At 41.9% G+C, this 26,202-nt stretch overlaps 1 protein-coding gene across 2 annotated transcripts in view; it reads right to left on the bottom strand.

The window, feature by feature from the left end:
- The window catches only part of LOC109646205 (BTB/POZ domain-containing protein 10-like), a 135,364-nt gene that overhangs the window by 58,199 nt on the left and 50,963 nt on the right, over nucleotides 1–26,202 (bottom strand). The gene's annotated exons all lie outside the window — the stretch shown is intronic.

Genomic DNA, 26,202 nt, shown 5'->3' with positions numbered 1-26,202 from the left:
TTATTCAAAAATATCTTGTACTTTTTTTTATAGATTTGGTGGTTTCACCATTTCCGAAGGTCGTAGAAGCTCGGGGATGGTCCCAATGGATCGGGCATAGCCACATTAGTGGAGATGGAACCAACTTCCAAGTCTCTATGACCTTCAGAAAAAAAGTTATTGAACAATATCTTGAACTCCTATAGGTTTTCATCCCTAACCCTAACCCTAATCACAACCAAAAAATCCAACACTAATCACAACCCTAACCCTACCCCTTCCAAAGGTCGTAGAAGCTCGGGGGTGGTACCAATGGATCGGGCATAGCCACATTAGTGGAGATGGAACCAACTTCCAAGTCTCTATGACCTACAGAAAAAAGGTTATTGAAGAATATCTTGATCTCCAATGGGTATTCATTCCTAACCCTAACCCTAATCACAACCCTAACCCTAACCCTAATCACAACCCTAACCCTAACCCTAATTGCAACCCTAACCCATATTAAGGATTAATTGGAATAACTCTGCGCTGCTTGCTCGAAATGTGCTGAAATTCGGTGTGGTTGCGTGGCAGGCCACCCTTTATTAATCATGAAATGCACAAGTCTCTAGGGCTTTCAGAAAAAAAGTTATTCAAAAATATCTTGTACTTTTTTTTATAGATTTGGTGGTTTCACAATTTCCGAAGGTCGTAGAAGCTCGGGGATGGTCCCAATGGATCGGGCATAGCCACATTAGTGGAGATGGAACCAACTTCCAAGTCTCTATGACCTACAGAAAAAAAGTTATTGAAGAATATCTTGATCTCCAATGGGTATTCATTCCTAACCCTAACCCTAATAGCAACCCTAACCCTAATCACAACCCTAACCCTAACCCATATTAAGGATTAATTGGAATAACTCTGCGCTGCTTGCTCGAAATGTGCTGAAATTCGGTGTGGTTGCGTGGCAGGCCACCCTTTATTAATCATGAAATGCACAAGTCTCTAGGGCTTTCAGAAAAAAAGTTATTCAAAAATATCTTGTACTTTTTTTTATAGATTTGGTGGTTTCACCATTTCCGAAGGTCGTAGAAGCTCGGGGATGGTCCCAATGGATCGGGCATAGCCACATTAGTGGAGATAGAACCAACTTCCAAGTCTCTATGACCTTCAGAAAAAAAGTTATTGAACAATATCTTGAACTCCTATAGGTTTTCATCCCTAACCCTAACCCTAATCACAACCAAAAAATCCAACACTAATCACAACCCTAACCCTACCCCTTCCAAAGGTCGTAGAAGCTCGGGGGTGGCACCAATGGATCGGGCATAGCCACATTAGTGGAGATGGAACCAACTTCCAAGTCTCTATGACCTACAGAAAAAAAGTTATTGAAGAATATCTTGATCTCCAATGGGTATTCATTCCTAACCCTAACCCTAATAGCAACCCTAACCCTAACCCTAATCACAACCCTAACCCTAACCCTAATTGCAACCCTAACCCATATTAAGGATTAATTGGAATAACTCTGCGCTGCTTGCTCGAAATGTGCTGAAATTCGGTGTGGTTGCGTGGCAGGCCACCCTTTATTAATCATGAAATGCACAAGTCTCTAGGGCTTTCAGAAAAAAAGTTATTCAAAAATATCTTGTACTTTTTTTTATAGATTTGGTGGTTTCACCATTTCCGAAGGTCGTAGAAGCTCGGGGATGGTCCCAATGGATCGGGCATAGCCACATTAGTGGAGATGGAACCAACTTCCAAGTCTCTATGACCTTCAGAAAAAAAGTTATTGAACAATATCTTGAACTCCTATAGGTTTTCATCCCTAACCCTAACCCTAATCACAACCAAAAAATCCAACACTAATCACAACCCTAACCCTACCCCTTCCAAAGGTCGTAGAAGCTCGGGGGTGGTACCAATGGATCGGGCATAGCCACATTAGTGGAGATGGAACCAACTTCCAAGTCTCTATGACCTACAGAAAAAAAGTTATTGAAGAATATATTGATCTCCAATGGGTATTCATCCCTAACCCTAACCCTAATCACAACCAAAAAATCCAACACTAATCACAACCCTAACCCTACCCCTTCCAAAGGTCGTAGAAGCTCGGGGGTGGTACCAATGGATCGGGCATAGCCACATTAGTGGAGATGGAACCAACTTCCAAGTCTCTATGACCTACAGAAAAAAGGTTATTGAAGAATATCTTGATCTCCAATGGGTATTCATTCCTAACCCTAACCCTAATAGCAACCCTAACCCTAACCCTAATCACAACCCTAACCCTAACCCTAATTGCAACCCTAACCCATATTAAGGATTAATTGGAATAACTCTGCGCTGCTTGCTCAAAATGTGCTGAAATTCGGTGTGGTTGCGTGGCAGGCCACCCTTTATTAATCATGAAATGCACAAGTCTCTAGGGCTTTCAGAAAAAAAGTTATTCAAAAATATCTTGTACTTTTTTTTATAGATTTGGTGGTTTCACCATTTCCGAAGGTCGTAGAAGCTCGGGGATGGTCCCAATGGATCGGGCATAGCCACATTAGTGGAGATGGAACCAACTTCCAAGTCTCTATGACCTTCAGAAAAAAAGTTATTGAACAATATCTTGAACTCCTATAGGTTTTCATCCCTAACCCTAACCCTAATCACAACCAAAAAATCCAACACTAATCACAACCCTAACCCTACCCCTTCCAAAGGTCGTAGAAGCTCGGGGATGGTACCAATGGATCGGGCATAGCCACATTAGTGGAGATGGAACCAACTTCCAAGTCTCTATGACCTTCAGAAAAAAAGTTATTGAACAATATCTTGAACTCCTATAGGTTTTCATCCCTAACCCTAACCCTAATCACAACCAAAAAATCCAACACTAATCACAACCCTAACCCTACCCCTTCCAAAGGTCGTAGAAGCTCGGGGGTGGCACCAATGGATCGGGCATAGCCACATTAGTGGAGATGGAACCAACTTCCAAGTCTCTATGACCTACAGAAAAAAAGTTATTGAAGAATATCTTGATCTCCAATGGGTATTCATTCCTAACCCTAACCCTAATAGCAACCCTAACCCTAACCCTAATCACAACCCTAACCCTAACCCATATTAAGGATTAATTGGAATAACTCTGCGCTGCTTGCTCGAAATGTGCTGAAATTCGGTGTGGTTGCGTGGCAGGCCACCCTTTATTAATCATGAAATGCACAAGTCTCTAGGGCTTTCAGAAAAAAAGTTATTCAAAAATATCTTGTACTTTTTTTTATAGATTTGGTGGTTTCACCATTTCCGAAGGTCGTAGAAGCTCGGGGATGGTCCCAATGGATCGGGCATAGCCACATTAGTGGAGATAGAACCAACTTCCAAGTCTCTATGACCTTCAGAAAAAAAGTTATTGAACAATATCTTGAACTCCTATAGGTTTTCATCCCTAACCCTAACCCTAATCACAACCAAAAAATCCAACACTAATCACAACCCTAACCCTACCCCTTCCAAAGGTCGTAGAAGCTCGGGGGTGGCACCAATGGATCGGGCATAGCCACATTAGTGGAGATGGAACCAACTTCCAAGTCTCTATGACCTACAGAAAAAAAGTTATTGAAGAATATCTTGATCTCCAATGGGTATTCATTCCTAACCCTAACCCTAATAGCAACCCTAACCCTAACCCTAATCACAACCCTAACCCTAACCCTAATTGCAACCCTAACCCATATTAAGGATTAATTGGAATAACTCTGCGCTGCTTGCTCGAAATGTGCTGAAATTCGGTGTGGTTGCGTGGCAGGCCACCCTTTATTAATCATGAAATGCACAAGTCTCTAGGGCTTTCAGAAAAAAAGTTATTCAAAAATATCTTGTACTTTTTTTTATAGATTTGGTGGTTTCACCATTTCCGAAGGTCGTAGAAGCTCGGGGGTGGTCCCAATGGATCGGGCATAGCCACATTAGTGGAGATGGAACCAACTTCCAAGTCTCTATGACCTTCAGAAAAAAAGTTATTGAACAATATCTTGAACTCCTATAGGTTTTCATCCCTAACCCTAACCCTAATCACAACCAAAAAATCCAACACTAATCACAACCCTAACCCTACCCCTTCCAAAGGTCGTAGAAGCTCGGGGGTGGTACCAATGGATCGGGCATAGCCACATTAGTGGAGATGGAACCAACTTCCAAGTCTCTATGACCTACAGAAAAAAAGTTATTGAAGAATATCTTGATCTCCAATGGGTATTCATTCCTAACCCTAACCCTAATAGCAACCCTAACCCTAACCCTAATAGCAACCCTAACCCTAACCCTAATCACAACCCTAACCCTAACCCTAATTGCAACCCTAACCCATATTAAGGATTAATTGGAATAACTCTGCGCTGCTTGCTCGAAATGTGCTGAAATTCGGTGTGGTTGCGTGGCAGGCCACCCTTTATTAATCATGAAATGCACAAGTCTCTAGGGCTTTCAGAAAAAAAGTTATTCAAAAATATCTTGTACTTTTTTTTATAGATTTGGTGGTTTCACCATTTCCGAAGGTCGTAGAAGCTCGGGGATGGTCCCAATGGATCGGGCATAGCCACATTAGTGGAGATGGAACCAACTTCCAAGTCTCTATGACCTTCAGAAAAAAAGTTATTGAACAATATCTTGAACTCCTATAGGTTTTCATCCCTAACCCTAACCCTAATCACAACCAAAAAATCCAACACTAATCACAACCCTAACCCTACCCCTTCCAAAGGTCGTAGAAGCTCGGGGGTGGTACCAATGGATCGGGCATAGCCACATTAGTGGAGATGGAACCAACTTCCAAGTCTCTATGACCTACAGAAAAAAAGTTATTGAAGAATATCTTGATCTCCAATGGGTATTCATTCCTAACCCTAACCCTAATAGCAACCCTAACCCTAACCCTAATCACAACCCTAACCCTAACCCTAATTGCAACCCTAACCCATATTAAGGATTAATTGGAATAACTCTGCGCTGCTTGCTCGAAACGTGCTGAAATTCGGTGTGGTTGCGTGGCAGGCCACCCTTTATTAATCATGAAATGCACAAGTCTCTAGGGCTTTCAGAAAAAAAGTTATTCAAAAATATCTTGTACTTTTTTTTATAGATTTGCTGGTTTCACCATTTCCGAAGGTCGTAGAAGCTCGGGGATGGTCCCAATGGATCGGGCATAGCCACATTAGTGGAGATGGAACCAACTTCCAAGTCTCTATGACCTTCAGAAAAAAAGTTATTGAACAATATCTTGAACTCCTATAGGTTTTCATCCCTAACCCTAACCCTAATCACAACCAAAAAATCCAACACTAATCACAACCCTAAGCCTACCCCTTCCAAAGGTCGTAGAAGCTCGGGGGTGGTACCAATGGATCGGGCATAGCCACATTAGTGGAGATGGAACCAACTTCCAAGTCTCTATGACCTACAGAAAAAAAGTTATTGAAGAATATCTTGATCTCCAATGGGTATTCATTCCTAACCCTAACCCTAATAGCAACCCTAACCCTAACCCTAATCACAACCCTAACCCTAACCCTAATTGCAACCCTAACCCATATTAAGGATTAATTGGAATAACTCTGCGCTGCTTGCTCGAAACGTGCTGAAATTCGGTGTGGTTGCGTGGCAGGCCACCCTTTATTAATCATGAAATGCACAAGTCTCTAGGGCTTTCAGAAAAAAAGTTATTCAAAAATATCTTGTACTTTTTTTTATAGATTTGGTGGTTTCACCATTTCCGAAGGTCGTAGAAGCTCGGGGATGGTCCCAATGGATCGGGCATAGCCACATTAGTGGAGATGGAACCAACTTCCAAGTCTCTATGACCTTCAGAAAAAAAGTTATTGAACAATATCTTGAACTCCTATAGGTTTTCATCCCTAACCCTAACCCTAATCACAACCAAAAAATCCAACACTAATCACAACCCTAACCCTACCCCTTCCAAAGGTCGTAGAAGCTCGGGGGTGGTACCAATGGATCGGGCATAGCCACATTAGTGGAGATGGAACCAACTTCCAAGTCTCTATGACCTACAGAAAAAAAGTTATTGAAGAATATCTTGATCTCCAATGGGTATTCATTCCTAACCCTAACCCTAATAGCAACCCTAACCCTAACCCTAATCACAATCCTAACCCTAACCCTAATTGCAACCCTAACCCATATTAAGGATTAATTGGAATAACTCTGCACTGCTTGCTCGAAATGTGCTGAAATTCGGTGTGGTTGCGTGGCAGGCCACCCTTTATTAATCATGAAATGCACAAGTCTCTAGGGCTTTCAGAAAAAAAGTTATTCAAAAATATCTTGTACTTTTTTTTATAGATTTGGTGGTTTCACCATTTCCGAAGGTCGTAGAAGCTCGGGGATGGTCCCAATGGATCGGGCATAGCCACATTAGTGGAGATGGAACCAACTTCCAAGTCTCTATGACCTTCAGAAAAAAAGTTATTGAACAATATCTTGAACTCCTATAGGTTTTCATCCCTAACCCTAACCCTAATCACAACCAAAAAATCCAACACTAATCACAACCCTAACCCTACCCCTTCCAAAGGTCGTAGAAGCTCGGGGGTGGTACCAATGGATCGGGCATAGCCACATTAGTGGAGATGGAACCAACTTCCAAGTCTCTATGACCTACAGAAAAAAGGTTATTGAAGAATATCTTGATCTCCAATGGGTATTCATTCCTAACCCTAACCCTAATAGCAACCCTAACCCTAACCCTAATCACAACCCTAACCCTAACCCTAATTGCAACCCTAACCCATATTAAGGATTAATTGGAATAACTCTGCGCTGCTTGCTCGAAACGTGCTGAAATTCGGTGTGGTTGCGTGGCAGGCCACCCTTTATTAATCATGAAATGCACAAGTCTCTAGGGCTTTCAGAAAAAAAGTTATTCAAAAATATCTTGTACTTTTTTTTATAGATTTGGTGGTTTCACCATTTCCGAAGGTCGTAGAAGCTCGGGGATGGTCCCAATGGATCGGGCATAGCCACATTAGTGGAGATGGAACCAACTTCCAAGTCTCTATGACCTTCAGAAAAAAAGTTATTGAACAATATCTTGAACTCCTATAGGTTTTCATCCCTAACCCTAACCCTAATCACAACCAAAAAATCCAACACTAATCACAACCCTAACCCTACCCCTTCCAAAGGTCGTAGAAGCTCGGGGGTGGTACCAATGGATCGGGCATAGCCACATTAGTGGAGATGGAACCAACTTCCAAGTCTCTATGACCTACAGAAAAAAGGTTATTGAAGAATATCTTGATCTCCAATGGGTATTCATTCCTAACCCTAACCCTAATCACAACCCTAACCCTAACCCTAATCACAACCCTAACCCTAACCCTAATTGCAACCCTAACCCATATTAAGGATTAATTGGAATAACTCTGCGCTGCTTGCTCGAAATGTGCTGAAATTCGGTGTGGTTGCGTGGCAGGCCACCCTTTATTAATCATGAAATGCACAAGTCTCTAGGGCTTTCAGAAAAAAAGTTATTCAAAAATATCTTGTACTTTTTTTTATAGATTTGGTGGTTTCACAATTTCCGAAGGTCGTAGAAGCTCGGGGATGGTCCCAATGGATCGGGCATAGCCACATTAGTGGAGATGGAACCAACTTCCAAGTCTCTATGACCTACAGAAAAAAAGTTATTGAAGAATATCTTGATCTCCAATGGGTATTCATTCCTAACCCTAACCCTAATAGCAACCCTAACCCTAATCACAACCCTAACCCTAACCCATATTAAGGATTAATTGGAATAACTCTGCGCTGCTTGCTCGAAATGTGCTGAAATTCGGTGTGGTTGCGTGGCAGGCCACCCTTTATTAATCATGAAATGCACAAGTCTCTAGGGCTTTCAGAAAAAAAGTTATTCAAAAATATCTTGTACTTTTTTTTATAGATTTGGTGGTTTCACCATTTCCGAAGGTCGTAGAAGCTCGGGGATGGTCCCAATGGATCGGGCATAGCCACATTAGTGGAGATAGAACCAACTTCCAAGTCTCTATGACCTTCAGAAAAAAAGTTATTGAACAATATCTTGAACTCCTATAGGTTTTCATCCCTAACCCTAACCCTAATCACAACCAAAAAATCCAACACTAATCACAACCCTAACCCTACCCCTTCCAAAGGTCGTAGAAGCTCGGGGGTGGCACCAATGGATCGGGCATAGCCACATTAGTGGAGATGGAACCAACTTCCAAGTCTCTATGACCTACAGAAAAAAAGTTATTGAAGAATATCTTGATCTCCAATGGGTATTCATTCCTAACCCTAACCCTAATAGCAACCCTAACCCTAACCCTAATCACAACCCTAACCCTAACCCTAATTGCAACCCTAACCCATATTAAGGATTAATTGGAATAACTCTGCGCTGCTTGCTCGAAATGTGCTGAAATTCGGTGTGGTTGCGTGGCAGGCCACCCTTTATTAATCATGAAATGCACAAGTCTCTAGGGCTTTCAGAAAAAAAGTTATTCAAAAATATCTTGTACTTTTTTTTATAGATTTGGTGGTTTCACCATTTCCGAAGGTCGTAGAAGCTCGGGGATGGTCCCAATGGATCGGGCATAGCCACATTAGTGGAGATGGAACCAACTTCCAAGTCTCTATGACCTTCAGAAAAAAAGTTATTGAACAATATCTTGAACTCCTATAGGTTTTCATCCCTAACCCTAACCCTAATCACAACCAAAAAATCCAACACTAATCACAACCCTAACCCTACCCCTTCCAAAGGTCGTAGAAGCTCGGGGGTGGTACCAATGGATCGGGCATAGCCACATTAGTGGAGATGGAACCAACTTCCAAGTCTCTATGACCTACAGAAAAAAAGTTATTGAAGAATATATTGATCTCCAATGGGTATTCATCCCTAACCCTAACCCTAATCACAACCAAAAAATCCAACACTAATCACAACCCTAACCCTACCCCTTCCAAAGGTCGTAGAAGCTCGGGGGTGGTACCAATGGATCGGGCATAGCCACATTAGTGGAGATGGAACCAACTTCCAAGTCTCTATGACCTACAGAAAAAAGGTTATTGAAGAATATCTTGATCTCCAATGGGTATTCATTCCTAACCCTAACCCTAATAGCAACCCTAACCCTAACCCTAATCACAACCCTAACCCTAACCCTAATTGCAACCCTAACCCATATTAAGGATTAATTGGAATAACTCTGCGCTGCTTGCTCAAAATGTGCTGAAATTCGGTGTGGTTGCGTGGCAGGCCACCCTTTATTAATCATGAAATGCACAAGTCTCTAGGGCTTTCAGAAAAAAAGTTATTCAAAAATATCTTGTACTTTTTTTTATAGATTTGGTGGTTTCACCATTTCCGAAGGTCGTAGAAGCTCGGGGATGGTCCCAATGGATCGGGCATAGCCACATTAGTGGAGATAGAACCAACTTCCAAGTCTCTATGACCTTCAGAAAAAAAGTTATTGAACAATATCTTGAACTCCTATAGGTTTTCATCCCTAACCCTAACCCTAATCACAACCAAAAAATCCAACACTAATCACAACCCTAACCCTACCCCTTCCAAAGGTCGTAGAAGCTCGGGGGTGGCACCAATGGATCGGGCATAGCCACATTAGTGGAGATGGAACCAACTTCCAAGTCTCTATGACCTACAGAAAAAAAGTTATTGAAGAATATCTTGATCTCCAATGGGTATTCATTCCTAACCCTAACCCTAATAGCAACCCTAACCCTAACCCTAATCACAACCCTAACCCTAACCCTAATTGCAACCCTAACCCATATTAAGGATTAATTGGAATAACTCTGCGCTGCTTGCTCGAAATGTGCTGAAATTCGGTGTGGTTGCGTGGCAGGCCACCCTTTATTAATCATGAAATGCACAAGTCTCTAGGGCTTTCAGAAAAAAAGTTATTCAAAAATATCTTGTACTTTTTTTTATAGATTTGGTGGTTTCACCATTTCCGAAGGTCGTAGAAGCTCGGGGATGGTCCCAATGGATCGGGCATAGCCACATTAGTGGAGATGGAACCAACTTCCAAGTCTCTATGACCTTCAGAAAAAAAGTTATTGAACAATATCTTGAACTCCTATAGGTTTTCATCCCTAACCCTAACCCTAATCACAACCAAAAAATCCAACACTAATCACAACCCTAACCCTACCCCTTCCAAAGGTCGTAGAAGCTCGGGGGTGGTACCAATGGATCGGGCATAGCCACATTAGTGGAGATGGAACCAACTTCCAAGTCTCTATGACCTACAGAAAAAAAGTTATTGAAGAATATATTGATCTCCAATGGGTATTCATCCCTAACCCTAACCCTAATCACAACCAAAAAATCCAACACTAATCACAACCCTAACCCTACCCCTTCCAAAGGTCGTAGAAGCTCGGGGGTGGTACCAATGGATCGGGCATAGCCACATTAGTGGAGATGGAACCAACTTCCAAGTCTCTATGACCTACAGAAAAAAGGTTATTGAAGAATATCTTGATCTCCAATGGGTATTCATTCCTAACCCTAACCCTAATAGCAACCCTAACCCTAACCCTAATCACAACCCTAACCCTAACCCTAATTGCAACCCTAACCCATATTAAGGATTAATTGGAATAACTCTGCGCTGCTTGCTCAAAATGTGCTGAAATTCGGTGTGGTTGCGTGGCAGGCCACCCTTTATTAATCATGAAATGCACAAGTCTCTAGGGCTTTCAGAAAAAAAGTTATTCAAAAATATCTTGTACTTTTTTTTATAGATTTGGTGGTTTCACCATTTCCGAAGGTCGTAGAAGCTCGGGGATGGTCCCAATGGATCGGGCATAGCCACATTAGTGGAGATAGAACCAACTTCCAAGTCTCTATGACCTTCAGAAAAAAAGTTATTGAACAATATCTTGAACTCCTATAGGTTTTCATCCCTAACCCTAACCCTAATCACAACCAAAAAATCCAACACTAATCACAACCCTAACCCTACCCCTTCCAAAGGTCGTAGAAGCTCGGGGGTGGCACCAATGGATCGGGCATAGCCACATTAGTGGAGATGGAACCAACTTCCAAGTCTCTATGACCTACAGAAAAAAAGTTATTGAAGAATATCTTGATCTCCAATGGGTATTCATTCCTAACCCTAACCCTAATAGCAACCCTAACCCTAACCCTAATCACAACCCTAACCCTAACCCTAATTGCAACCCTAACCCATATTAAGGATTAATTGGAATAACTCTGCGCTGCTTGCTCGAAATGTGCTGAAATTCGGTGTGGTTGCGTGGCAGGCCACCCTTTATTAATCATGAAATGCACAAGTCTCTAGGGCTTTCAGAAAAAAAGTTATTCAAAAATATCTTGTACTTTTTTTTATAGATTTGGTGGTTTCACCATTTCCGAAGGTCGTAGAAGCTCGGGGATGGTCCCAATGGATCGGGCATAGCCACATTAGTGGAGATGGAACCAACTTCCAAGTCTCTATGACCTTCAGAAAAAAAGTTATTGAACAATATCTTGAACTCCTATAGGTTTTCATCCCTAACCCTAACCCTAATCACAACCAAAAAATCCAACACTAATCACAACCCTAACCCTACCCCTTCCAAAGGTCGTAGAAGCTCGGGGGTGGTACCAATGGATCGGGCATAGCCACATTAGTGGAGATGGAACCAACTTCCAAGTCTCTATGACCTACAGAAAAAAAGTTATTGAAGAATATCTTGATCTCCAATGGGTATTCATTCCTAACCCTAACCCTAATAGCAACCCTAACCCTAACCCTAATAGCAACCCTAACCCTAACCCTAATCACAACCCTAACCCTAACCCTAATTGCAACCCTAACCCATATTAAGGATTAATTGGAATAACTCTGCGCTGCTTGCTCGAAATGTGCTGAAATTCGGTGTGGTTGCGTGGCAGGCCACCCTTTATTAATCATGAAATGCACAAGTCTCTAGGGCTTTCAGAAAAAAAGTTATTCAAAAATATCTTGTACTTTTTTTTATAGATTTGGTGGTTTCACCATTTCCGAAGGTCGTAGAAGCTCGGGGATGGTCCCAATGGATCGGGCATAGCCACATTAGTGGAGATGGAACCAACTTCCAAGTCTCTATGACCTTCAGAAAAAAAGTTATTGAACAATATCTTGAACTCCTATAGGTTTTCATCCCTAACCCTAACCCTAATCACAACCAAAAAATCCAACACTAATCACAACCCTAACCCTACCCCTTCCAAAGGTCGTAGAAGCTCGGGGGTGGTACCAATGGATCGGGCATAGCCACATTAGTGGAGATGGAACCAACTTCCAAGTCTCTATGACCTACAGAAAAAAAGTTATTGAAGAATATATTGATCTCCAATGGGTATTCATCCCTAACCCTAACCCTAATCACAACCAAAAAATCCAACACTAATCACAACCCTAACCCTACCCCTTCCAAAGGTCGTAGAAGCTCGGGGGTGGTACCAATGGATCGGGCATAGCCACATTAGTGGAGATGGAACCAACTTCCAAGTCTCTATGACCTACAGAAAAAAGGTTATTGAAGAATATCTTGATCTCCAATGGGTATTCATTCCTAACCCTAACCCTAATAGCAACCCTAACCCTAACCCTAATCACAACCCTAACCCTAACCCTAATTGCAACCCTAACCCATATTAAGGATTAATTGGAATAACTCTGCGCTGCTTGCTCAAAATGTGCTGAAATTCGGTGTGGTTGCGTGGCAGGCCACCCTTTATTAATCATGAAATGCACAAGTCTCTAGGGCTTTCAGAAAAAAAGTTATTCAAAAATATCTTGTACTTTTTTTTATAGATTTGGTGGTTTCACCATTTCCGAAGGTCGTAGAAGCTCGGGGATGGTCCCAATGGATCGGGCATAGCCACATTAGTGGAGATGGAACCAACTTCCAAGTCTCTATGACCTTCAGAAAAAAAGTTATTGAACAATATCTTGAACTCCTATAGGTTTTCATCCCTAACCCTAACCCTAATCACAACCAAAAAATCCAACACTAATCACAACCCTAACCCTACCCCTTCCAAAGGTCGTAGAAGCTCGGGGATGGTACCAATGGATCGGGCATAGCCACATTAGTGGAGATGGAACCAACTTCCAAGTCTCTATGACCTTCAGAAAAAAAGTTATTGAACAATATCTTGAACTCCTATAGGTTTTCATCCCTAACCCTAACCCTAATCACAACCAAAAAATCCAACACTAATCACAACCCTAACCCTACCCCTTCCAAAGGTCGTAGAAGCTCGGGGGTGGCACCAATGGATCGGGCATAGCCACATTAGTGGAGATGGAACCAACTTCCAAGTCTCTATGACCTACAGAAAAAAAGTTATTGAAGAATATCTTGATCTCCAATGGGTATTCATTCCTAACCCTAACCCTAATAGCAACCCTAACCCTAACCCTAATCACAACCCTAACCCTAACCCTAATTGCAACCCTAACCCATATTAAGGATTAATTGGAATAACTCTGCGCTGCTTGCTCGAAATGTGCTGAAATTCGGTGTGGTTGCGTGGCAGGCCACCCTTTATTAATCATGAAATGCACAAGTCTCTAGGGCTTTCAGAAAAAAAGTTATTGAACAATATCTTGAACTCCTATAGGTTTTCATCCCTAACCCTAACCCTAATCACAACCAAAAAATCCAACACTAATCACAACCCTAACCCTACCCCTTCCAAAGGTCGTAGAAGCTCGGGGGTGGTACCAATGGATCGGGCATAGCCACATTAGTGGAGATGGAACCAACTTCCAAGTCTCTATGACCTACAGAAAAAAAGTTATTGAAGAATATATTGATCTCCAATGGGTATTCATCCCTAACCCTAACCCTAATCACAACCAAAAAATCCAACACTAATCACAACCCTAACCCTACCCCTTCCAAAGGTCGTAGAAGCTCGGGGGTGGTACCAATGGATCGGGCATAGCCACATTAGTGGAGATGGAACCAACTTCCAAGTCTCTATGACCTACAGAAAAAAGGTTATTGAAGAATATCTTGATCTCCAATGGGTATTCATTCCTAACCCTAACCCTAATAGCAACCCTAACCCTAACCCTAATCACAACCCTAACCCTAACCCTAATTGCAACCCTAACCCATATTAAGGATTAATTGGAATAACTCTGCGCTGCTTGCTCAAAATGTGCTGAAATTCGGTGTGGTTGCGTGGCAGGCCACCCTTTATTAATCATGAAATGCACAAGTCTCTAGGGCTTTCAGAAAAAAAGTTATTCAAAAATATCTTGTACTTTTTTTTATAGATTTGGTGGTTTCACCATTTCCGAAGGTCGTAGAAGCTCGGGGATGGTCCCAATGGATCGGGCATAGCCACATTAGTGGAGATGGAACCAACTTCCAAGTCTCTATGACCTTCAGAAAAAAAGTTATTGAACAATATCTTGAACTCCTATAGGTTTTCATCCCTAACCCTAACCCTAATCACAACCAAAAAATCCAACACTAATCACAACCCTAACCCTACCCCTTCCAAAGGTCGTAGAAGCTCGGGGATGGTACCAATGGATCGGGCATAGCCACATTAGTGGAGATGGAACCAACTTCCAAGTCTCTATGACCTTCAGAAAAAAAGTTATTGAACAATATCTTGAACTCCTATAGGTTTTCATCCCTAACCCTAACCCTAATCACAACCAAAAAATCCAACACTAATCACAACCCTAACCCTACCCCTTCCAAAGGTCGTAGAAGCTCGGGGGTGGCACCAATGGATCGGGCATAGCCACATTAGTGGAGATGGAACCAACTTCCAAGTCTCTATGACCTACAGAAAAAAAGTTATTGAAGAATATCTTGATCTCCAATGGGTATTCATTCCTAACCCTAACCCTAATAGCAACCCTAACCCTAACCCTAATCACAACCCTAACCCTAACCCTAATTGCAACCCTAACCCATATTAAGGATTAATTGGAATAACTCTGCGCTGCTTGCTCGAAATGTGCTGAAATTCGGTGTGGTTGCGTGGCAGGCCACCCTTTATTAATCATGAAATGCACAAGTCTCTAGGGCTTTCAGAAAAAAAGTTATTCAAAAATATCTTGTACTTTTTTTTATAGATTTGGTGGTTTCACCATTTCCGAAGGTCGTAGAAGCTCGGGGATGGTCCCAATGGATCGGGCATAGCCACATTAGTGGAGATGGAACCAACTTCCAAGTCTCTATGACCTTCAGAAAAAAAGTTATTGAACAATATCTTGAACTCCTATAGGTTTTCATCCCTAACCCTAACCCTAATCACAACCAAAAAATCCAACACTAATCACAACCCTAACCCTACCCCTTCCAAAGGTCGTAGAAGCTCGGGGGTGGTACCAATGGATCGGGCATAGCCACATTAGTGGAGATGGAACCAACTTCCAAGTCTCTATGACCTACAGAAAAAAAGTTATTGAAGAATATCTTGATCTCCAATGGGTATTCATTCCTAACCCTAACCCTAATAGCAACCCTAACCCTAACCCTAATAGCAACCCTAACCCTAACCCTAATCACAACCCTAACCCTAACCCTAATTGCAACCCTAACCCATATTAAGGATTAATTGGAATAACTCTGCGCTGCTTGCTCGAAATGTGCTGAAATTCGGTGTGGTTGCGTGGCAGGCCACCCTTTATTAATCATGAAATGCACAAGTCTCTAGGGCTTTCAGAAAAAAAGTTATTCAAAAATATCTTGTACTTTTTTTTATAGATTTGGTGGTTTCACCATTTCCGAAGGTCGTAGAAGCTCGGGGATGGTCCCAATGGATCGGGCATAGCCACATTAGTGGAGATGGAACCAACTTCCAAGTCTCTATGACCTTCAGAAAAAAAGTTATTGAACAATATCTTGAACTCCTATAGGTTTTCATCCCTAACCCTAACCCTAATCACAACCAAAAAATCCAACACTAATCACAACCCTAACCCTACCCCTTCCAAAGGTCGTAGAAGCTCGGGGGTGGTACCAATGGATCGGGCATAGCCACATTAGTGGAGATGGAACCAACTTCCAAGTCTCTATGACCTACAGAAAAAAAGTTATTGAAGAATATATTGATCTCCAATGGGTATTCATCCCTAACCCTAACCCTAATCACAACCAAAAAATCCAACACTAATCACAACCCTAACCCTACCCCTTCCAAAGGTCGTAGAAGCTCGGGGGTGGTACCAATGGATCGGGCATAGCCACATTAGTGGAGATGGAACCAACTTCCAAGTCTCTATGACCTACAGAAAAAAAGTTATTGAAGAATATCTTGATCTCCAATGGGTATTCATTCCTAACCCTAACCCTAATAGCAACCCTAACCCTAACCCTAATCACAACCCTAACCCTAACCCTAATTGCAACCCTAACCCATATTAAGGATTAATTGGAATAACTCTGCGCTGCTTGCTCGAAATGTGCTGAAATTCGGTGTGGTTGCGTGGCAGGCCACCCTTTATTAATCATGAAATGCACAAGTCTCTAGGGCTTTCAGAAAAAAAGTTATTCAAAAATATCTTGTACTTTTTTTTATAGATTTGGTAGTTTCACCATTTCCGAAGGTCGTAGAAGCTCGGGGATGGTCCCAATGGATCGGGCATAGCCACATTAGTGGAGATGGAACCAACTTCCAAGTCTCTATGACCTTCAGACAAAAAGTTATTGAACAATATCTTGAACTCCTATAGGTTTTCATCCCTAACCCTAACCCTAATCACAACCAAAAAATCCAACACTAATCACAACCCTAACCCTACCCCTTCCAAAGGTCGTAGAAGCTCGGGGATGGTACCAATGGATCGGGCATAGCCACATTAGTGGAGATGGAACCAACTTCCAAGTATCTATGACCTTCAGAAAAAAAGTTATTGAACAATATCTTGAACTCCTATAGGTTTTCATCCCTAACCCTAACCCTAATCACAACCAAAAAATCCAACACTAATCACAACCCTAACCCTACCCCTTCCAAAGGTCGTAGAAGCTCGGGGGTGGTCCCAATGGATCGGGCATAGCCACATTAGTGGAGATGGAACCAACTTCCAAGTCTCTATGACCTTCAGAAAAAAAGTTATTGAACAATATCTTGAACTCCTATAGGTTTTCATCCCTAACCCTAACCCTAATCACAACCAAAAAATCCAACACTAATCACAACCCTAACCCTACCCCTTCCAAAGGTCGTAGAAGCTCGGGGGAGGTACCAATGGATCGGGCATAGCCACATTAGTGGAGATGGAACCAACTTCCAAGTCTCTATGACCTACAGAAAAAAAGTTATTGAAGAATATCTTGATCTCCAATGGGTATTCATTCCTAACCCTAACCCTAATAGCAACCCTAACCCTAACCCTAATAGCAACCCTAACCCTAACCCTAATCACAACCCTAACCCTAACCCTAATTGCAACCCTAACCCATATTAAGGATTAATTGGAATAACTCTGCGCTGCTTGCTCGAAATGTGCTGAAATTCGGTGTGGTTGCGTGGCAGGCCACCCTTTATTAATCATGAAATGCACAAGTCTCTAGGGCTTTCAGAAAAAAAGTTATTCAAAAATATCTTGTACTTTTTTTTATAGATTTGGTGGTTTCACCATTTCCGAAGGTCGTAGAAGCTCGGGGATGGTCCCAATGGATCGGGCATAGCCACATTAGTGGAGATGGAACCAACTTCCAAGTCTCTATGACCTTCAGAAAAAAAGTTATTGAACAATATCTTGAACTCCTATAGGTTTTCATCCCTAACCCTAACCCTAATCACAACCAAAAAATCCAACACTAATCACAACCCTAACCCTACCCCTTCCAAAGGTCGTAGAAGCTCGGGGGTGGTACCAATGGATCGGGCATAGCCACATTAGTGGAGATGGAACCAACTTCCAAGTCTCTATGACCTACAGAAAAAAAGTTATTGAAGAATATATTGATCTCCAATGGGTATTCATCCCTAACCCTAACCCTAATCACAACCAAAAAATCCAACACTAATCACAACCCTAACCCTACCCCTTCCAAAGGTCGTAGAAGCTCGGGGGTGGTACCAATGGATCGGGCATAGCCACATTAGTGGAGATGGAACCAACTTCCAAGTCTCTATGACCTACAGAAAAAAAGTTATTGAAGAATATCTTGATCTCCAATGGGTATTCATTCCTAACCCTAACCCTAATAGCAACCCTAACCCTAACCCTAATCACAACCCTAACCCTAACCCTAATTGCAACCCTAACCCATATTAAGGATTAATTGGAATAACTCTGCGCTGCTTGCTCGAAATGTGCTGAAATTCGGTGTGGTTGCGTGGCAGGCCACCCTTTATTAATCATGAAATGCACAAGTCTCTAGGGCTTTCAGAAAAAAAGTTATTCAAAAATATCTTGTACTTTTTTTTATAGATTTGGTGGTTTCACCATTTCCGAAGGTCGTAGAAGCTCGGGGATGGTCCCAATGGATCGGGCATAGCCACATTAGTGGAGATGGAACCAACTTCCAAGTCTCTATGACCTTCAGACAAAAAGTTATTGAACAATATCTTGAACTCCTATAGGTTTTCATCCCTAACCCTAACCCTAATCACAACCAAAAAATCCAACACTAATCACAACCCTAACCCTACCCCTTCCAAAGGTCGTAGAAGCTCGGGGATGGTACCAATGGATCGGGCATAGCCACATTAGTGGAGATGGAACCAACTTCCAAGTATCTATGACCTTCAGAAAAAAAGTTATTGAACAATATCTTGAACTCCTATAGGTTTTCATCCCTAACCCTAACCCTAATCACAACCAAAAAATCCAACACTAATCACAACCCTAACCCTACCCCTTCCAAAGGTCGTAGAAGCTCGGGGGTGGTCCCAATGGATCGGGCATAGCCACATTAGTGGAGATGGAACCAACTTCCAAGTCTCTATGACCTACAGAAAAAAAGTTATTGAAGAATATCTTGATCTCCAATGGGTATTCATTCCTAACCCTAACCCTAATAGCAACCCTAACCCTAACCCTAATCACAACCCTAACCCTAACCCTAATTGCAACCCTAACCCATATTAAGGATTAATTGGAATAACTCTGCGCTGCTTGCTCGAAATGTGCTGAAATTCGGTGTGGTTGCGTGGCAGGCCACCCTTTATTAATCATGAAATGCACAAGTCTCTAGGGCTTTCAGAAAAAAAGTTATTCAAAAATATCTTGTACTTTTTTTTATAGATTTGGTGGTTTCACCATTTCCGAAGGTCGTAGAAGCTCGGGGATGGTCCCAATGGATCGGGCATAGCCACATTAGTGGAGATGGAACCAACTTCCAAGTCTCTATGACCTTCAGAAAAAAAGTTATTGAACAATATCTTGAACTCCTATAGGTTTTCATCCCTAACCCTAACCCTAATCACAACCAAAAAATCCAACACTAATCACAACCCTAACCCTACCCCTTCCAAAGGTCGTAGAAGCTCGGGGATGGTACCAATGGATCGGGCATAGCCACATTAGTGGAGATGGAACCAACTTCCAAGTCTCTATGACCTTCAGAAAAAAAGTTATTGAACAATATCTTGAACTCCTATAGGTTTTCATCCCTAACCCTAACCCTAATCACAACCAAAAAATCCAACACTAATCACAACCCTAACCCTACCCCTTCCAAAGGTCGTAGAAGCTCGGGGGTGGTACCAATGGATCGGGCATAGCCACATTAGTGGAGATGGAACCAACTTCCAAGTCTCTATGACCTACAGAAAAAAAGTTATTGAAGAATATCTTGATCTCCAATGGGTATTCATTCCTAACCCTAACCCTAATAGCAACCCTAACCCTAACCCTAATCACAACCCTAACCCTAACCCTAATTGCAACCCTAACCCATATTAAGGATTAATTGGAATAACTCTGCGCTGCTTGCTCGAAATGTGCTGAAATTCGGTGTGGTTGCGTGGCAGGCCACCCTTTATTAATCATGAAATGCACAAGTCTCTAGGGCTTTCAGAAAAAAAGTTATTCAAAAATATCTTGTACTTTTTTTTATAGATTTGGTGGTTTCACCATTTCCGAAGGTCGTAGAAGCTCGGGGATGGTCCCAATGGATCGGGCATAGCCACATTAGTGGAGATGGAACCAACTTCCAAGTCTCTATGACCTTCAGAAAAAAAGTTATTGAACAATATCTTGAACTCCTATAGGTTTTCATCCCTAACCCTAACCCTAATCACAACCAAAAAATCCAACACTAATCACAACCCTAACCCTACCCCTTCCAAAGGTCGTAGAAGCTCGGGGGTGGTACCAATGGATCGGGCATAGCCACATTAGTGGAGATGGAACCAACTTCCAAGTCTCTATGACCTACAGAAAAAAAGTTATTGAAGAATATCTTGATCTCCAATGGGTATTCATTCCTAACCCTAACCCTAATAGCAACCCTAACCCTAACCCTAATCACAACCCTAACCCTAACCCTAATTGCAACCCTAACCCATATTAAGGATTAATTGGAATAACTCTGCGCTGCTTGCTCGAAATGTGCTGAAATTCGGTGTGGTTGCGTGGCAGGCCACCCTTTATTAATCATGAAATGCACAAGTCTCTAGGGCTTTCAGAAAAAAAGTTATTCAAAAATATCTTGTACTTTTTTTTATAGATTTGGTGGTTTCACCATTTCCGAAGGTCGTAGAAGCTCGGGGATGGTCCCAATGGATCGGGCATAGCCACATTAGTGGAGATGGAACCAACTTCCAAGTCTCTATGACCTTCAGAAAAAAAGTTATTGAACAATATCTTGAACTCCTATAGGTTTTCATCCCTAACCCTAACCCTAATCACAACCAAAAAATCCAACACTAATCACAACCCTAACCCTACCCCTTCCAAAGGTCGTAGAAGCTCGGGGGTGGTACCAATGGATCGGGCATAGCCACATTAGTGGAGATGGAACCAACTTCCAAGTCTCTATGACCTACAGAAAAAAAGTTATTGAAGAATATCTTGATCTCCAATGGGTATTCATTCCTAACCCTAACCCTAATAGCAACCCTAACCCTAACCCTAATCACAACCCTAACCCTAACCCTAATTGCAACCCTAACCCATATTAAGGATTAATTGGAATAACTCTGCGCTGCTTGCTCGAAATGTGCTGAAATTCGGTGTGGTTGCGTGGCAGGCCACCCTTTATTAATCATGAAATGCACAAGTCTCTAGGGCTTTCAGAAAAAAAGTTATTCAAAAATATCTTGTACTTTTTTTTATAGATTTGGTGGTTTCACCATTTCCGAAGGTCGTAGAAGCTCGGGGATGGTCCCAATGGATCGGGCATAGCCACATTAGTGGAGATGGAACCAACTTCCAAGTCTCTATGACCTTCAGAAAAAAAGTTATTGAACAATATCTTGAACTCCTATAGGTTTTCAGCCCTAACCCTAACCCTAATCACAACCAAAAAATCCAACACTAATCACAACCCTAACCCTACCCCTTCCAAAGGTCGTAGAAGCTCGGGGGTGGTACCAATGGATCGGGCATAGCCACATTAGTGGAGATGGAACCAACTTCCAAGTCTCTATGACCTACAGAAAAAAAGTTATTGAAGAATATCTTGATCTCCAATGGGTATTCATTCCTAACCCTAACCCTAATCACAACCCTAACCCTAATTGCAACCCTAACCCATATTAAGGATTAATTGGAATAACTCTGCGCTGCTTGCTCGAAATGTGCTGAAATTCGGTGTGGTTGCGTGGCAGGCCACCCTTTATTAATCATGAAATGCACAAGTCTCTAGGGCTTTCAGAAAAAAAGTTATTCAAAAATATCTTGTACTTTTTTTTATAGATTTGGTGGTTTCACCATTTCCGAAGGTCGTAGAAGCTCGGGGATGGTCCCAATGGATCGGGCATAGCCACATTAGTGGAGATGGAACCAACTTCCAAGTCTCTATGACCTTCAGAAAAAAAGTTATTGAACAATATCTTGAACTCCTATAGGTTTTCATCCCTAACCCTAATCACAACCAAAAAATCCAACACTAATCACAACCCTAACCCTACCCCTTCCAAAGGTCGTAGAAGCTCGGGGGTGGTACCAATGGATCGGGCATAGCCACATTAGTGGAGATGGAACCAACTTCCAAGTCTCTATGACCTACAGAAAAAAAGTTATTGAAGAATATCTTGATCTCCAATGGGTATTCATTCCTAACCCTAACCCTAATAGCAACCCTAACCCTAACCCTAATCACAACCCTAACCCTAACCCTAATTGCAACCCTAACCCATATTAAGGATTAATTGGAATAACTCTGCGCTGCTTGCTCGAAATATGCTGAAATTCGGTGTGGTTGCGTGGCAGGCCACCCTTTATAAATCATGAAATGCACAAGTCTCTAGGGCTTTCAGAAAAAAAGTTATTCAAAAATATCTTGTACTTTTTTTTATAGATTTGGTGGTTTCACCATTTCCGAAGGTCGTAGAAGCTCGGGGATGGTCCCAATGGATCGGGCATAGCCACATTAGTGGAGATGGAACCAACTTCCAAGTCTCTATGACCTTCAGAAAAAAAGTTATTGAACAATATCTTGAACTCCTATAGGTTTTCATCCCTAACCCTAACCCTAATCACAACCAAAAAATCCAACACTAATCACAACCCTAACCCTACCCCTTCCAAAGGTCGTAGAAGCTCGGGGGTGGTACCAATGGATCGGGCATAGCCACATTAGTGGAGATGGAACCAACTTCCAAGTCTCTATGACCTACAGAAAAAAAGTTATTGAAGAATATCTTGATCTCCAATGGGTATTCATTCCTAACCCTAACCCTAATAGCAACCCTAACCCTAACCCTAATCACAACCCTAACCCTAACCCTAATTGCAACCCTAACCCATATTAAGGATTAATTGGAATAACTCTGCGCTGCTTGCTCGAAATGTGCTGAAATTCGGTGTGGTTGCGTGGCAGGCCACCCTTTATTAATCATGAAATGCACAAGTCTCTAGGGCTTTCAGAAAAAAAGTTATTCAAAAATATCTTGTACTTTTTTTTATAGATTTGGTGGTTTCACCATTTCCGAAGGTCGTAGAAGCTCGGGGATGGTCCCAATGGATCGGGCATAGCCACATTAGTGGAGATGGAACCAACTTCCAAGTCTCTATGACCTTCAGAAAAAAAGTTATTGAACAATATCTTGAACTCCTATAGGTTTTCATCCCTAACCCTAACCCTAATCACAACCAAAAAATCCAACACTAATCACAACCCTAACCCTACCCCTTCCAAAGGTCGTAGAAGCTCGGGGATGGTACCAATGGATCGGGCATAGCCACATTAGTGGAGATGGAACCAACTTCCAAGTCTCTATGACCTACAGAAAAAAAGTTATTGAAGAATATCTTGATCTCCAATGGGTATTCATTCCTAACCCTAACCCTAATAGCAACCCTAACCCTAACCCTAATCACAACCCTAACCCTAAACCTAATTGCAACCCTAACCCATATTAAGGATTAATTGGAATAACTCTGCGCTGCTTGCTCGAAATGTGCTGAAATTCGGTGTGGTTGCGTGGCAGGCCACCCTTTATTAATCATGAAATGCACAAGTCTCTATGACCTACAGAAAAAAAGTTATTGAAGAATATCTTGATCTCCAATGGGTATTCATTCCTAACCCTAACCCTAATAGCAACCCTAACCCTAATCACAACCCTAACCCTAACCCTAATTGCAACCCTAACCCATATTAAGGATTAATTGGAATAACTCTGCGCTGCTTGCTCGAAATGTGCTGAAATTCGGTGTGGTTGCGTGGCAGGCCACCCTTTATTAATCATGAAATGCACAAGTCTCTAGGGCTTTCAGAAAAAAAGTTATTCAAAAATATCTTGTACTTTTTTTTTATAGATTTGGTGGTTTCACCATTTCCGAAGGTCGTAGAAGCTCGGGGATGGTCCCAATGGATCGGGCATAGCCACATTAGTGGAGATGGAACCAACTTCCAAGTCTCTATGACCTTCAGAAAAAAAGTTATTGAACAATATCTTGAACTCCTATAGGTTTTCATCCCTAACCCTAACCCTAATCACAACCAAAAAATCCAACACTAATCACAACCCTAACCCTACCCCTTCCAAAGGTCGTAGAAGCTCGGGGGTGGCACCAATGGATCGGGCATAGCCACATTAGTGGAGATGGAACCAACTTCCAAGTCTCTATGACCTACAGAAAAAAAGTTATTGAAGAATATCTTGATCTCCAATGGGTATTCATTCCTAACCCTAACCCTAATAGCAACCCTAACCCTAACCCTAATCACAACCCTAACCCTAACCCTAATTGCAACCCTAACCCATATTAAGGATTAATTGGAATAACTCTGCGCTGCTTGCTCGAAATGTGCTGAAATTCGGTGTGGTTGCGTGGCAGGCCACCCTTTATTAATCATGAAATGCACAAGTCTCTAGGGCTTTCAGAAAAAAAGTTATTCAAAAATATCTTGTACTTTTTTTTATAGATTTGGTGGTTTCACCATTTCCGAAGGTCGTAGAAGCTCGGGGATGGTCCCAATGGATCGGGCATAGCCACATTAGTGGAGATGGAACCAACTTCCAAGTCTCTATGACCTTCAGAAAAAAAGTTATTGAACAATATCTTGAACTCCTATAGGTTTTCATCCCTAACCCTAACCCTAATCACAACCAAAAAATCCAACACTAATCACAACCCTAACCCTACCCCTTCCAAAGGTCGTAGAAGCTCGGGGATGGTACCAATGGATCGGGCATAGCCACATTAGTGGAGATGGAACCAACTTCCAAGTCTCTATGACCTTCAGAAAAAAAGTTATTGAACAATATCTTGAACTCCTATAGGTTTTCATCCCTAACCCTAACCCTAATCACAACCAAAAAATCCAACACTAATCACAACCCTAACCCTACCCCTTCCAAAGGTCGTAGAAGCTCGGGGGTGGTACCAATGGATCGGGCATAGCCACATTAGTGGAGATGGAACCAACTTCCAAGTCTCTATGACCTACAGAAAAAAAGTTATTGAAGAATATCTTGATCTCCAATGGGTATTCATTCCTAACCCTAACCCTAATAGCAACCCTAACCCTAACCCTAATCACAACCCTAACCCTAACCCTAATTGCAACCCTAACCCATATTAAGGATTAATTGGAATAACTCTGCGCTGCTTGCTCGAAATGTGCTGAAATTCGGTGTGGTTGCGTGGCAGGCCACCCTTTATTAATCATGAAATGCACAAGTCTCTAGGGCTTTCAGAAAAAAAGTTATTCAAAAATATCTTGTACTTTTTTTTATAGATTTGGTGGTTTCACCATTTCCGAAGGTCGTAGAAGCTCGGGGATGGTCCCAATGGATCGGGCATAGCCACATTAGTGGAGATGGAACCAACTTCCAAGTCTCTATGACCTTCAGAAAAAAAGTTATTGAACAATATCTTGAACTCCTATAGGTTTTCATCCCTAACCCTAACCCTAATCACAACCAAAAAATCCAACACTAATCACAACCCTAACCCTACCCCTTCCAAAGGTCGTAGAAGCTCGGGGGTGGCACCAATGGATCGGGCATAGCCACATTAGTGGAGATGGAACCAACTTCCAAGTCTCTATGACCTACAGAAAAAAAGTTATTGAAGAATATCTTGATCTCCAATGGGTATTCATTCCTAACCCTAACCCTAATAGCAACCCTAACCCTAACCCTAATCACAACCCTAACCCTAACCCTAATTGCAACCCTAACCCATATTAAGGATTAATTGGAATAACTCTGCGCTGCTTGCTCGAAATGTGCTGAAATTCGGTGTGGTTGCGTGGCAGGCCACCCTTTATTAATCATGAAATGCACAAGTCTCTATGACCTACAGAAAAAAAGTTATTGAAGAATATCTTGATCTCCAATGGGTATTCATTCCTAACCCTAACCCTAATAGCAACCCTAACCCTAACCCTAATCACAACCCTAACCCTAACCCTAATTGCAACCCTAACCCATATTAAGGATTAATTGGAATAACTCTGCGCTGCTTGCTCGAAATGTGCTGAAATTCGGTGTGGTTGCGTGGCAGGCCACCCTTTATTAATCATGAAATGCACAAGTCTCTAGGGCTTTCAGAAAAAAAGTTATTCAAAAATATC

The sequence above is a fragment of the Paralichthys olivaceus genome, chromosome 7 (assembly GCF_024713975.1).
Source record: "Paralichthys olivaceus isolate ysfri-2021 chromosome 7, ASM2471397v2, whole genome shotgun sequence".
Lineage (NCBI taxonomy): Eukaryota > Metazoa > Chordata > Actinopteri > Pleuronectiformes > Paralichthyidae > Paralichthys > Paralichthys olivaceus.
The sequence above is the reverse complement of the archived record's forward strand: the minus strand, read 5'-3'. Positions and strand labels throughout refer to the sequence as shown.